Consider the following 10,060-nt stretch of genomic DNA (forward strand, 5'->3'; position numbering starts at 1 on the left):
TCCCACTTTGTAGCCAGAATCACTAGGGATGTGTGTAAAGAAGGGAAGGAAAAGCAGTGCCCATTTGCTCTTCTGGTGCCTCTTCTATGGGCTGCATCCAAAGAAGCGTAGCCAGCAGGTCAAGGGAGGTGTTTCTCCCTCTCTACTCAGCTCTCGTGAGACCCCATCTAGAGTACTCTGTCCAGTTCTGTAGCCCCCAACATAAGAAGGACATTGAGCTCCTGGAGAAGGGCTACAAAGATGATAAAAGATGATCATCAAAGATGAGGACCACTACTATGAAGATAGGCTGAGAGAGCTGGGGTTGTTCAGCCTGTAGAAGGCTCTGGGAAGACCTCATAGCAGCCTTCCAGTACCTGAAAGGGGCTTACAGGAAAGCTGGAGAGGTACTTTTTGCAAGGGCTTGTAGAGGACAAGAGGTAATGGATTAAAACTGGAAGAGGGGAGATTTAGATCAGATGTTAGGAATAAATTCTTCTCTATGGGGGTGGTGAGACACTGGCATAGGTTGTGCAGGGAAGCTGTTGATGCTCCCTTCCTGGAAGTATTCAAGGGAAGTTTAGATGGGGCTCTGAGCAATCTGATCTAGTGGGAGGTGTCCCTGCCAATACAGGGGTGTTGGAACTATATGATCTTAAGGTCCCTTCCAGCTCAAACCATTCTATGATTCTATGATGATTCTATAATTTACACACAGGCAGGAGTTTCAGTATCAGGTTCTCAAGTCAATCAGCCCTGTCACATAAATCTAGAAGGTCTAACACTGTTTCCCAGGATGGAGGAGTTCAGAAAATGCATACCAGAAGAAATGCATTTTCAATGTTAAGAAAAATATTACAGGAGCAGTGAAAATGCTATACAAAGGATTTCTCTATTCTCTACCCGTGTCACTTGTAGAGGATTTGGATAGATTTTAGCTAGAACTATTCTGACTGTGTATACCAAAAGGACTATATGAAGAGGCACAGTCTCAGATAATACAATCAGCCTCTTCTTTCCTTACATTACACAGCAGCACCAGAAGCACAAGTTGTCTCAGTTAGCTGCACAGCCTGCCTGCTTCCATGCTTCCTCCAGCACTCTTCCTCTGTAGGAGATTGAGTCCGTAGTCGTTTTTGGCGTACAGATCATCTTCTCAGGGGCTGCTTCCATCTCATCAGTAAAGTCAGGATGCCAACCAAAAAAACCCAATTTTCTGAAGATAAAAGGAAAAAAAATCCAGCAGCAATGAAACTTAAATTATCCGTGTTATCCCTTTCTGTTAACTGCTAAATTTCATTGTAAAGAAGCTTCTAGTACCAGTGTTTCTCTGCTTTGTATTTCTTCTCTATAAAGGCATGAGTAACTCACATCCTATCTAATGCGGCACTGACCTGTAAAAAACAAAGAACGTGTTTAACAGAAAGGACAGAAAGACTAAATATATGTATATTTATTTTGTTTGTCTCTCAGAATACACACACATACAAACACACACACACAGCTTTCAGTGCTGCTTCACTAAAACAAATCTTCAGACTGCCAGCAAAAAACTGCCAGTGACTTATTAATAAGAATCTAAATGGATATTACAGAGCTTGACTACTTGTCCTTTTGAGATGTAAATACCAAAATTGCTTTTTGAAAAAGTAAAATGTAAAAGCAGTTAAGGTTCAGGATTCCATTTTTTCCTCTTCTTTTGACAAATGCATTTACATTTTAATTTTCAGTGTTTTCAGTTTTCATCAGTGAAAGGCTGTGTTTCTGAATGAAAAGCACAATAACAAAATGTTCTCCCGTCCATAATTTTCTTGTAATTCACATAAATGATCTGAGAGCATGTAGCTCACAACAATATATATTACAGTGTTCAATGCAGAGAATTCAATTGTTCGGACTGCAATTTCAAAAATATGTATATTAATGAACTGACTGTGGCTTCATTAGAAATTCCTATAGAGTTTTTTGCTGACATAGAATCATCATCACTGTAATCTTACAAATCTGCAAAGACTCTCAGAACTGTGCATGTTATTTCATTTACTCAATCAATATAAGTGTCAATGCCAATTACACTGCAGAAATCCATATAATAGTCCTAATTTTTTAAGTCCATATGGCACCATGGTTTTTGGAAAAAAAATGAACAATGCAATATACCATGTCTTACATAATTTGGCACAGCAGCTTGGCTTTATTTATTAGAAGAACATACTAGAAATCCTTTTCTGATTTGATTGTAATCAGTTCCCTTCCTACACTCAGAATGATAAAGCAGATTTGGCTAATGTAAAAACAAATAAACAAACAAAAAACCAAAACAGGTCCAAACAACACTAGAAAAATTATTATCTACCCACATCTTGGGATGGATTTTTGGTACACACCTTATTCACTCGGGTTGCTAGAAACTGAAGAAAAAACTATTGTAACTTGCTGAACAGAAAACAGCACCTACAGTTAACAACCCTTCAATGCGGTACCCTTTATATAATGTAAGATTGGTGTGCAGAGCTATAAAAAAACATACAGACTCTATTCTCAAAAAACCTGCTACATCAATAAATAACATAAGCTGAGAAACCAGAGGATAAGGCAAAATACATAGGAGGTCAACAAAAGTCTGGTAGATAAAGCTCGGAGGCAAGGCTGAAAAACAGCACAGAATGGAAACTGCATTCAGCACACTGCCAAAGAACAGACAGGCTGCAAGTAATAAGGCTTCCTTGTGGGACCCTGCAATTCCATCTCAGCTGCCTTGGGGAAGTATCCCTGTGCCCATCCTAAGTGAGCCCAGGGAGCCATTTGGAGGCTTGCTCCTTGGGGTGACTGAATTCCTCTTTATTGCAGATGTTGCAGACACCTTGTCCTGCTCACATTCATTTCTCTTCCCCTCTCTAAAGCTTTATTCCTGCCTAGGTTTGGGGAAGCTCCCACCAGCACTCCTTGTACCTAAGCTATTTTTTGTTTTCTGATCAAGTTGCATTTTTCAGGTTTGGTCAGAATTCTGCTCTCCACATGGCTGTCAGGTTTGTTATCCTCACTCAGTGCAGAGAGATGGGACTAAGATGGACTTATAGCCCTCCTTCCTTCAGCACTGGTGCTGTTGAAGGCACTTCTTAGAGACGTTCCTCCTCCACCTGCACATCATCCCATCTGGGTAGAAGAGAGTTTCTCAGGAACTGAGAGCTGGCTGCTTTTTGGAGATACACCTGAGGATAAGCATCAGGAAGATCTATTTATGCTAAAAGTTAGAACTGGCACTAACATCATGGTTGAAAAGGAGGCACGAAGCACATCATACTGGAAACAAAAAGACACACAAATAAAAGTTGATCCAGGAGTCTAAATTATTTTAGGAGAAAAGTCAATAAACATAAGAGTAAGATGTAAAATAATGCTTACTTACTTGAATCTGGAGTGTCCCCAGCCCTGATACAACTGATATAACTTCAAACTTGAACATCATATGAACAGTAAAGTACTTTAAAAATAGGAAGGAAGCCTATCCACCTTCTACAATAATTATTCTTCCTTTTATTTACATAATTATCTGCATTATTCTAAACATATGTGTATATATTAACAGTAATGTCAATATATTTTTCCTGATAAAGCATCTACTGAACCAGTACTGAAATCTGAGTATTTCCGTGGAATAGAATTCATTGCACTTGTTCACTCGCAGGATCATGTCCTTCACGTTTCTGGAAACTTAGTCAAGATTGTCATCATCACTCGTCCTAAACTTATTTGACCTTAATTCATGATTGATGATGCACTGAGAAAGCCAAAAGGGACATAGCAGACATATTAAGAGATGTGCCTCATGGCAGGGAGCAGTTTATTCTAATGATTATTTGTAAACCCCTCTAATTCCCCAAGATGTGCTTTAGCAGTTGATTATAGCTTTTTTCAGTATTTTAGAAGCTGTTCCTGACAATATAGCAGATCTTTCTAGCAGTTAGAATTCTTTAAGTTTCTGATTAATTTTATAACAGTTGTGATACCAAGAGCAGATACTTGTCCCTACTCACAGCCAACATAGCCAAAGAAAGGGAACTGCACTGCTGAACACCTACCCCTAATACCAGCAGGCAGTCAGGAACCTCTCCAAGATAAAACATCCCTTTCACTTCTCCAGATTTTTTTTTCCAAGTTAGAGCTGCAGGACTTGGTGGTGAGTTTGAAAGTGCCAAGGAGCTGAACTGAGTTTTACTACTCCATTACTCATGTGTCTATTTTTCCCCAAACTCTTTATATAGCTGCCACAGCTCCTCTGCACCTTGCAAGAGATGGATGAGCCAAGAAACACCTCTTTAGCAATACCTGTAACACTTGCCAAGTGCCAAGTCATCTATTTTATGTAGGAGTAAGCAGTAGCTCTGTGTGCTAGACTGCAAGCCAACTGTCCTGTAAATAAATCCTAGTCTTTCCAAGATGACCCTCTGTGCTCATTTAAACACTTCATCCTACAGGACTCAGGCTGCACTGTGGTGCACAGCAGATACAAGGAGTCTGCAGCCACAGACAGCTCTGCAGGGAAGTGCAGGGGATATCAGCAGAGATGGCTTCCCAGAAAAGTTAATTACCAAAGGCAGGATTACAACTTGTCCACTTCTGCCTCCAACCAGAAGGTTGCTGCTTTCTCCTCCTGCCTGCGTTTGATTCTGGGATACAGGAGTTGGTTTCGCTCACTGTCCTCCTTGTCAGCTAGCCATAATGGACAGTGAGTCCACCAAGGACAAGGGAAATAAATAGCAGGAAAAGCCAAGGCATGCTGCTACCTGTATATTGTGTTCTCCACTACAAACGTTTGGCAGAGATATTTGCATCCTAGGAACCACTGAAGCTATTTGCAAGCTGCTTGTACTGCAAAACAACTGATTATTCCTATTCATAAGCAAGGCTAATTTAACTTTCTGCCAAAACAATTTTCATGGAAAACAGAGTTTCATACAACTGCAAAAAATACGTTCTTTGTAGAAAGACACAACTGACAAGCAGTCAGCTCCCTGTCCCCAGTCCAGAAATTGTAACTTTTATGCAGGAGTTTTGAAATAATCTATAATGGGTGAGGAGAGGGAAATCACTGTATCCTTTCAGCAGTACTTTCTGCTCTTTCAGCACCTACTTCTCCAAGGTGCTGGATCCTCCCAAATGACAGCAATTGCTGCAGCTTCTGTGCATGCTGCAGTGTCAATGCTGGCCCAACACTGTGCTGACCAGCTGTCCCACACAATTGCTCTGACCATGTTATGCACAAAGACACTGAGCACTTGACTTGCAGAATCCTGGGGGAATTTATAATATTGTTTCATCAGTGGTTCTGCAGTGACCTTCTTCCAAGATCCTGTTCTCCCACACTTGGGCAAAGTTATACCACAGTAAACTGCAGAAATGGGCTTATAACGTGGATACAGCTATCATGGGAAAGTACAGTCCTGCTCCCACTGAGCCAAAGGCAAAACTGCCTGACTTGAGCAGGATGGGCACATGTGGGACTGAATGAAGCTCATTCCCCTCTTCACCACAGTTGCTTCCTTGCATCCCCCCTTCCCATTTAAGTGCAAGCACAGAATCTTCTCACTCAGCTAAGGAGGGTCTCCTCAACCCACAGCCTGTGCAGAACACCTCAGCACGTCTGAGCTGTGAATGTCTGCCCTCCCAACAACCTTCTGCAGCCCATAGTACCGTGCCCTGGCTTATCCCAGATACAAAGCGAAAAAAAAAATTCTTAGAGTGGGCTTTGCTTTTCTTAGTCTGTAGCTTCTGGATTTGATGGGCTTTTCTGCTTGCAGTTGAGCTGACTTTCACAGCAAATAGCATAGATTAAGTTCTGTGCTCTGAGCAGGGATTTCTCATTTCATACATCATTTATAACTTTCTGCAGTGATTCCACAAAGTCAGTATCTCTCCATAACACAAAGATGAGAAGGATGGAAAATATAGCTGAAAAAGTGACAAACCTGCAAATTGCATTTATGTAGAGTTCTGGTGCCACAAAGCTTCTACAGCAATTTTATGGAAACCTAGCAAATTCAGTATAAATAAATTTGCAGTTTAGGAAAGTTATGCATTTATGGATTTCAGCACACTGCCATATTACAGCTTAGTAGAAATGCTAAATATCTCTCACACAAAGTGGAAATTAAATCTGCTGTTCTATTTTGTCAGATCAGGTCTTTGCCTATGGTATTGCTGGGCATAGATTTCGCTGCTCTTACCTCACAGAAGCTGCAGTAGCAGTTAAAAATCACACAAACAAAACTCACTTTTGCAAAGGTTGCAAAGACTAAGTACATCAGATTGCTCTATAACTGGCAAGTGATGTCTTTTCATTTTCTGTTTCTCTGGGATATTCCATCCATCACTAATTACCAGAAAGTGAACAGAGGCTACTATAGAAGAACCCTAGCATGTTTTGGTGACATCCTGATTTCAGTGAAGCAAGCAATAAAATTCCCACAGGTTTTATCAGAGTCACAAACTGCTCCACTGGACTCAGTGCTTGTTTTTACAGTCAGAGCCAGTTGCCAAAATGTAGGTCCTGATCTCACTCTCCTATCTTGGTAATCACATTACTATGACCTAAATGAGAAAAGTCAGAATGGTGTAAATGAGAGGAGAACTGGGGCCATCTGCTGTGAATTTCCAGACACGAAAAAGGAATTGAAGAAGTGAGAGATATTTTACCAGGCTTTAATTCCTTATGGGCTAAGGTTTACAAAGAAAAGTCCTACCATGCCTGTCACCCATATTTAGCTGTATCTTAAGTCAACTGGAAACAACCTCAGTATACACACATTCATAGACACATACATATGAAAATACAAAATTGAATTCAAGTTGAAATGCTTTTCATTTCAGTATAACAAACTGCTATCAAATAAAGAAAAAATATATACTATTCTCTGTCTAGCTCTTCCAAAGGAAATAGTACCAGAGGTTTAAGAACATGCATTGGCTTCCTTCCTGATAGGATTTAAAATGTTCTTTTCCAATGTAAGTGCAAAACCAAACATCAAGGTTGAAAATCAAGCACACTAGTCACGCACATTCGAAACTGATGTGAAAAACCTGGGCCTGCTGAAGCCAGTGGCAGAATTCCCATTGACTTCCATGAGGCCAAGGTTCCATCAAGTGTTCCTACTAGAACATTAAATTGGCCACATTATGTATCTCATTTAATCAACTATGGCAACAAGCATGATTTATTAAGATCTACATCCAACACAGAAATAACTGAATTGTGGAAAGTATTTAAATTCATGTATTTGTAACAATAGGACCTCTAAATTAAGATAGTATTAAAAATCTCATTTTTGGTACTGCCTGACTTCTGGCTTTCCAAAGAAGCATTGCAGTAAGGTAACTTGATTTCCCACTTTTCCCACAGTAGAAAAGAAAAGAGGAGTTTTATCAAAAGTTCTCTAAAGAATAAATGACAAAATCTTCAAATCAGAAGATATTAAGGCACAATTTGTACAGAGACGTGAGTAAATTATTTTGTTCTTATTCTTCTCAAACAATTCTCTGCTTTTTTTTTACTCAATTACAAGTCTACTGCTGCCAGTAAAATATGGATGCAAATTTTTCTGCTAACCAATTGAATTTGTTTGGATAGTAAGAAGTCAGAATTTCTAACATTCTAATCAGTTTGCTTTCTGACTTTTTAAATAACAAAAGTAATTGAGTACATTAAAACTACAATTATTTGAATTCCAAGACAAACATCATAATAAAATATCCATTTCTTAGGGAAAATTCCAGTAAGAGAATGAAACCAATAGGTTTTTATTGAAATTACTTCAAAAACCTGCAGCAGTTAACAGATTAATCTCCTTTCTGTAAGTTTTGCTGCATCTGAGGTAGTTTTATAGGAGGACTGGAATTACATCTTCTGTCACGCAGCCACTATACCTCTTAAAAGGTTATGAATTTCTTGTCACTTCATTTTGGCCAGAATAGACGAACAGATCATTAAATTCACTTTCCTATATTGCAAAGCTGGAACATTTTATTCATTTTGCTTTGTCCAGTACCTTCATTTGGCCTCAAGCATCTCAGCAAGGCAGAAACTAAGCTGTCACGCCATGCCAGTCACACCAGGCAGGTTGCATTCTCCTGTGACCCTGCAAGAGCAGTGCATTGATCGGATACGGTGGGCAGGTGACACCAGCACCTTTTGTGCTCTAAGCAGTGGAAGAAAACAACTAAAACACAGCACAAATCCTGCAGATACCCAGCACAGCTAGGCAGGCACCAGAGACAATGTCTCTGGGCACAGCTGAGGCTCACATAGGAGCGGATCAATCCCAAGCACCGATGGATGGCAGGGGACACGACATGGGGCATCAAAGCACTTAGGCAAGGTGAGAACACCTTTCTTATCTCAAACTTGGCTGTCAGGCAGACCCTGAGCATGTGAAAATCATGCACAAACCAACCACTGAGAATGATTCTAACTTCCAAGAGCAAATAATTGCCACCCCCACCCAGCCCCAAATAAAATATTTCCAGGCAAATCCTTAAGGAAAGGGAGTAAACTCTGACCACTGCAATAACTAATAAGATTTGGTTATAGACATTTCTTAATGCAGAACATCAGTAGCAATGAATATGCTGGGACAATGCAGAGGTTTTAATTATCTTTCTGTGGAAGAAAATAAATGGGGAACTTCACACATGCACTAGCTCCAAAGCCAAAAAAACCAATCATAACCACCCAGCATAACCCGTTGCACAAGCAAGTTTTATAACTTATTCTGAGTGCTTGCTTAAGTATTCCACATAAAGCTGTTCTTTACTTTTGCCATAAAGACATCAAGAGATGCTGAATTTACCACACTCCTTGATAAATTATTCCTTTTCTCCCTGCTAAGAAATTGCATCTTCTTTCAGGATTCATTTTATCTAACTTCAGTTTGCAGCCATCTTGTTCTGTCTTTCTCAGCAAGAACCGTGCTGCATTTTTGTTATGCACTAAGCACCCTTCCTTCAAGCCATCTCCCTAGTCTCCCTTTGGTAAGGAGTTCAATCTGTTCACAGCTTCTCAAATTATGACACTTCACTTTCAGCCACTGAATCTTGTTTGCAGCCCTTTTTTGTTTCATCATCCTTGCAGTCCTCTGCTTTAAATAATATTCTTGGTTTCTCTTGCATACTCTGCTGCAATCCTCACAAATCAGAGGCCTCCCAAAGACACCACCAGTATCCCTTCTCCAGCAAATCTTTCACAGTAACTCAGCTGTTAATCAATGAAAAATGAATTTCTGCTGTGTCTCCCTGCACTCCAAAATGGCATGATAACAATAAACTTTTCCAGAAATTTCAGTACTGAGGCCTATTTGAAAGAGCATCAACTTGTTTTAAACCCTATCCTATAAACACACTATACCCTGGATCTCCCCTTGAAGTATCATGGGAAATACAGATCACCACCATAATGATTTAGATTCCCTTCTCCTTTCTTTTCTGTTACTTTTCCCAACAGTAACAGCTTCCTATCATCATGGTGCAAGGGGAGGTTTGTCCAGGGGGCTGGACAGGTGCTGCACTCCCTTCCTCACCCACCTTTTCCTACACCTCACAGCTTCACCTGGCTGCAGATATTTAATACCCTGTCTCCCACTTTTTTCTTCATCTGTGTTTTTTTTTCACAGTGGAAAGAGAATATAGCTTATTAGTTGGATCCTGTAGGTTTTTCTCAATATTGCTAGAAGAAGCCAATATTTAACTGACTAAAGGAAATTTATAAACAGCCAATTTCTAAATGAAACAGATGGCCTATTAAAAATGAGCAGTCACTTCTTTGGCACACAAACCCAGTTTTAACTCTTTTTGTATTATAATATTACTGGCTTTGTGTGTGTTACAAGTAAGAAGAGTGACAGTTATCATAGACCTATCACATTGAGCAATAAATTTTTAAAAATCAGCTTTGTGTTTTTGTTACAAATGGCAAAGATCCTATTACCTTCATACGTATCTGTATGTAACAGAATTAAGTAAAAATCAAATTAGTACTGAATACACAAACAGCTGGTTTCATTTATTGCCAAATATTTGCAAAACTGAT

This window comes from Apus apus, chromosome 4 (genome assembly GCF_020740795.1).
Source record: "Apus apus isolate bApuApu2 chromosome 4, bApuApu2.pri.cur, whole genome shotgun sequence".
Taxonomy (NCBI): Eukaryota; Metazoa; Chordata; class Aves; order Apodiformes; family Apodidae; genus Apus; species Apus apus.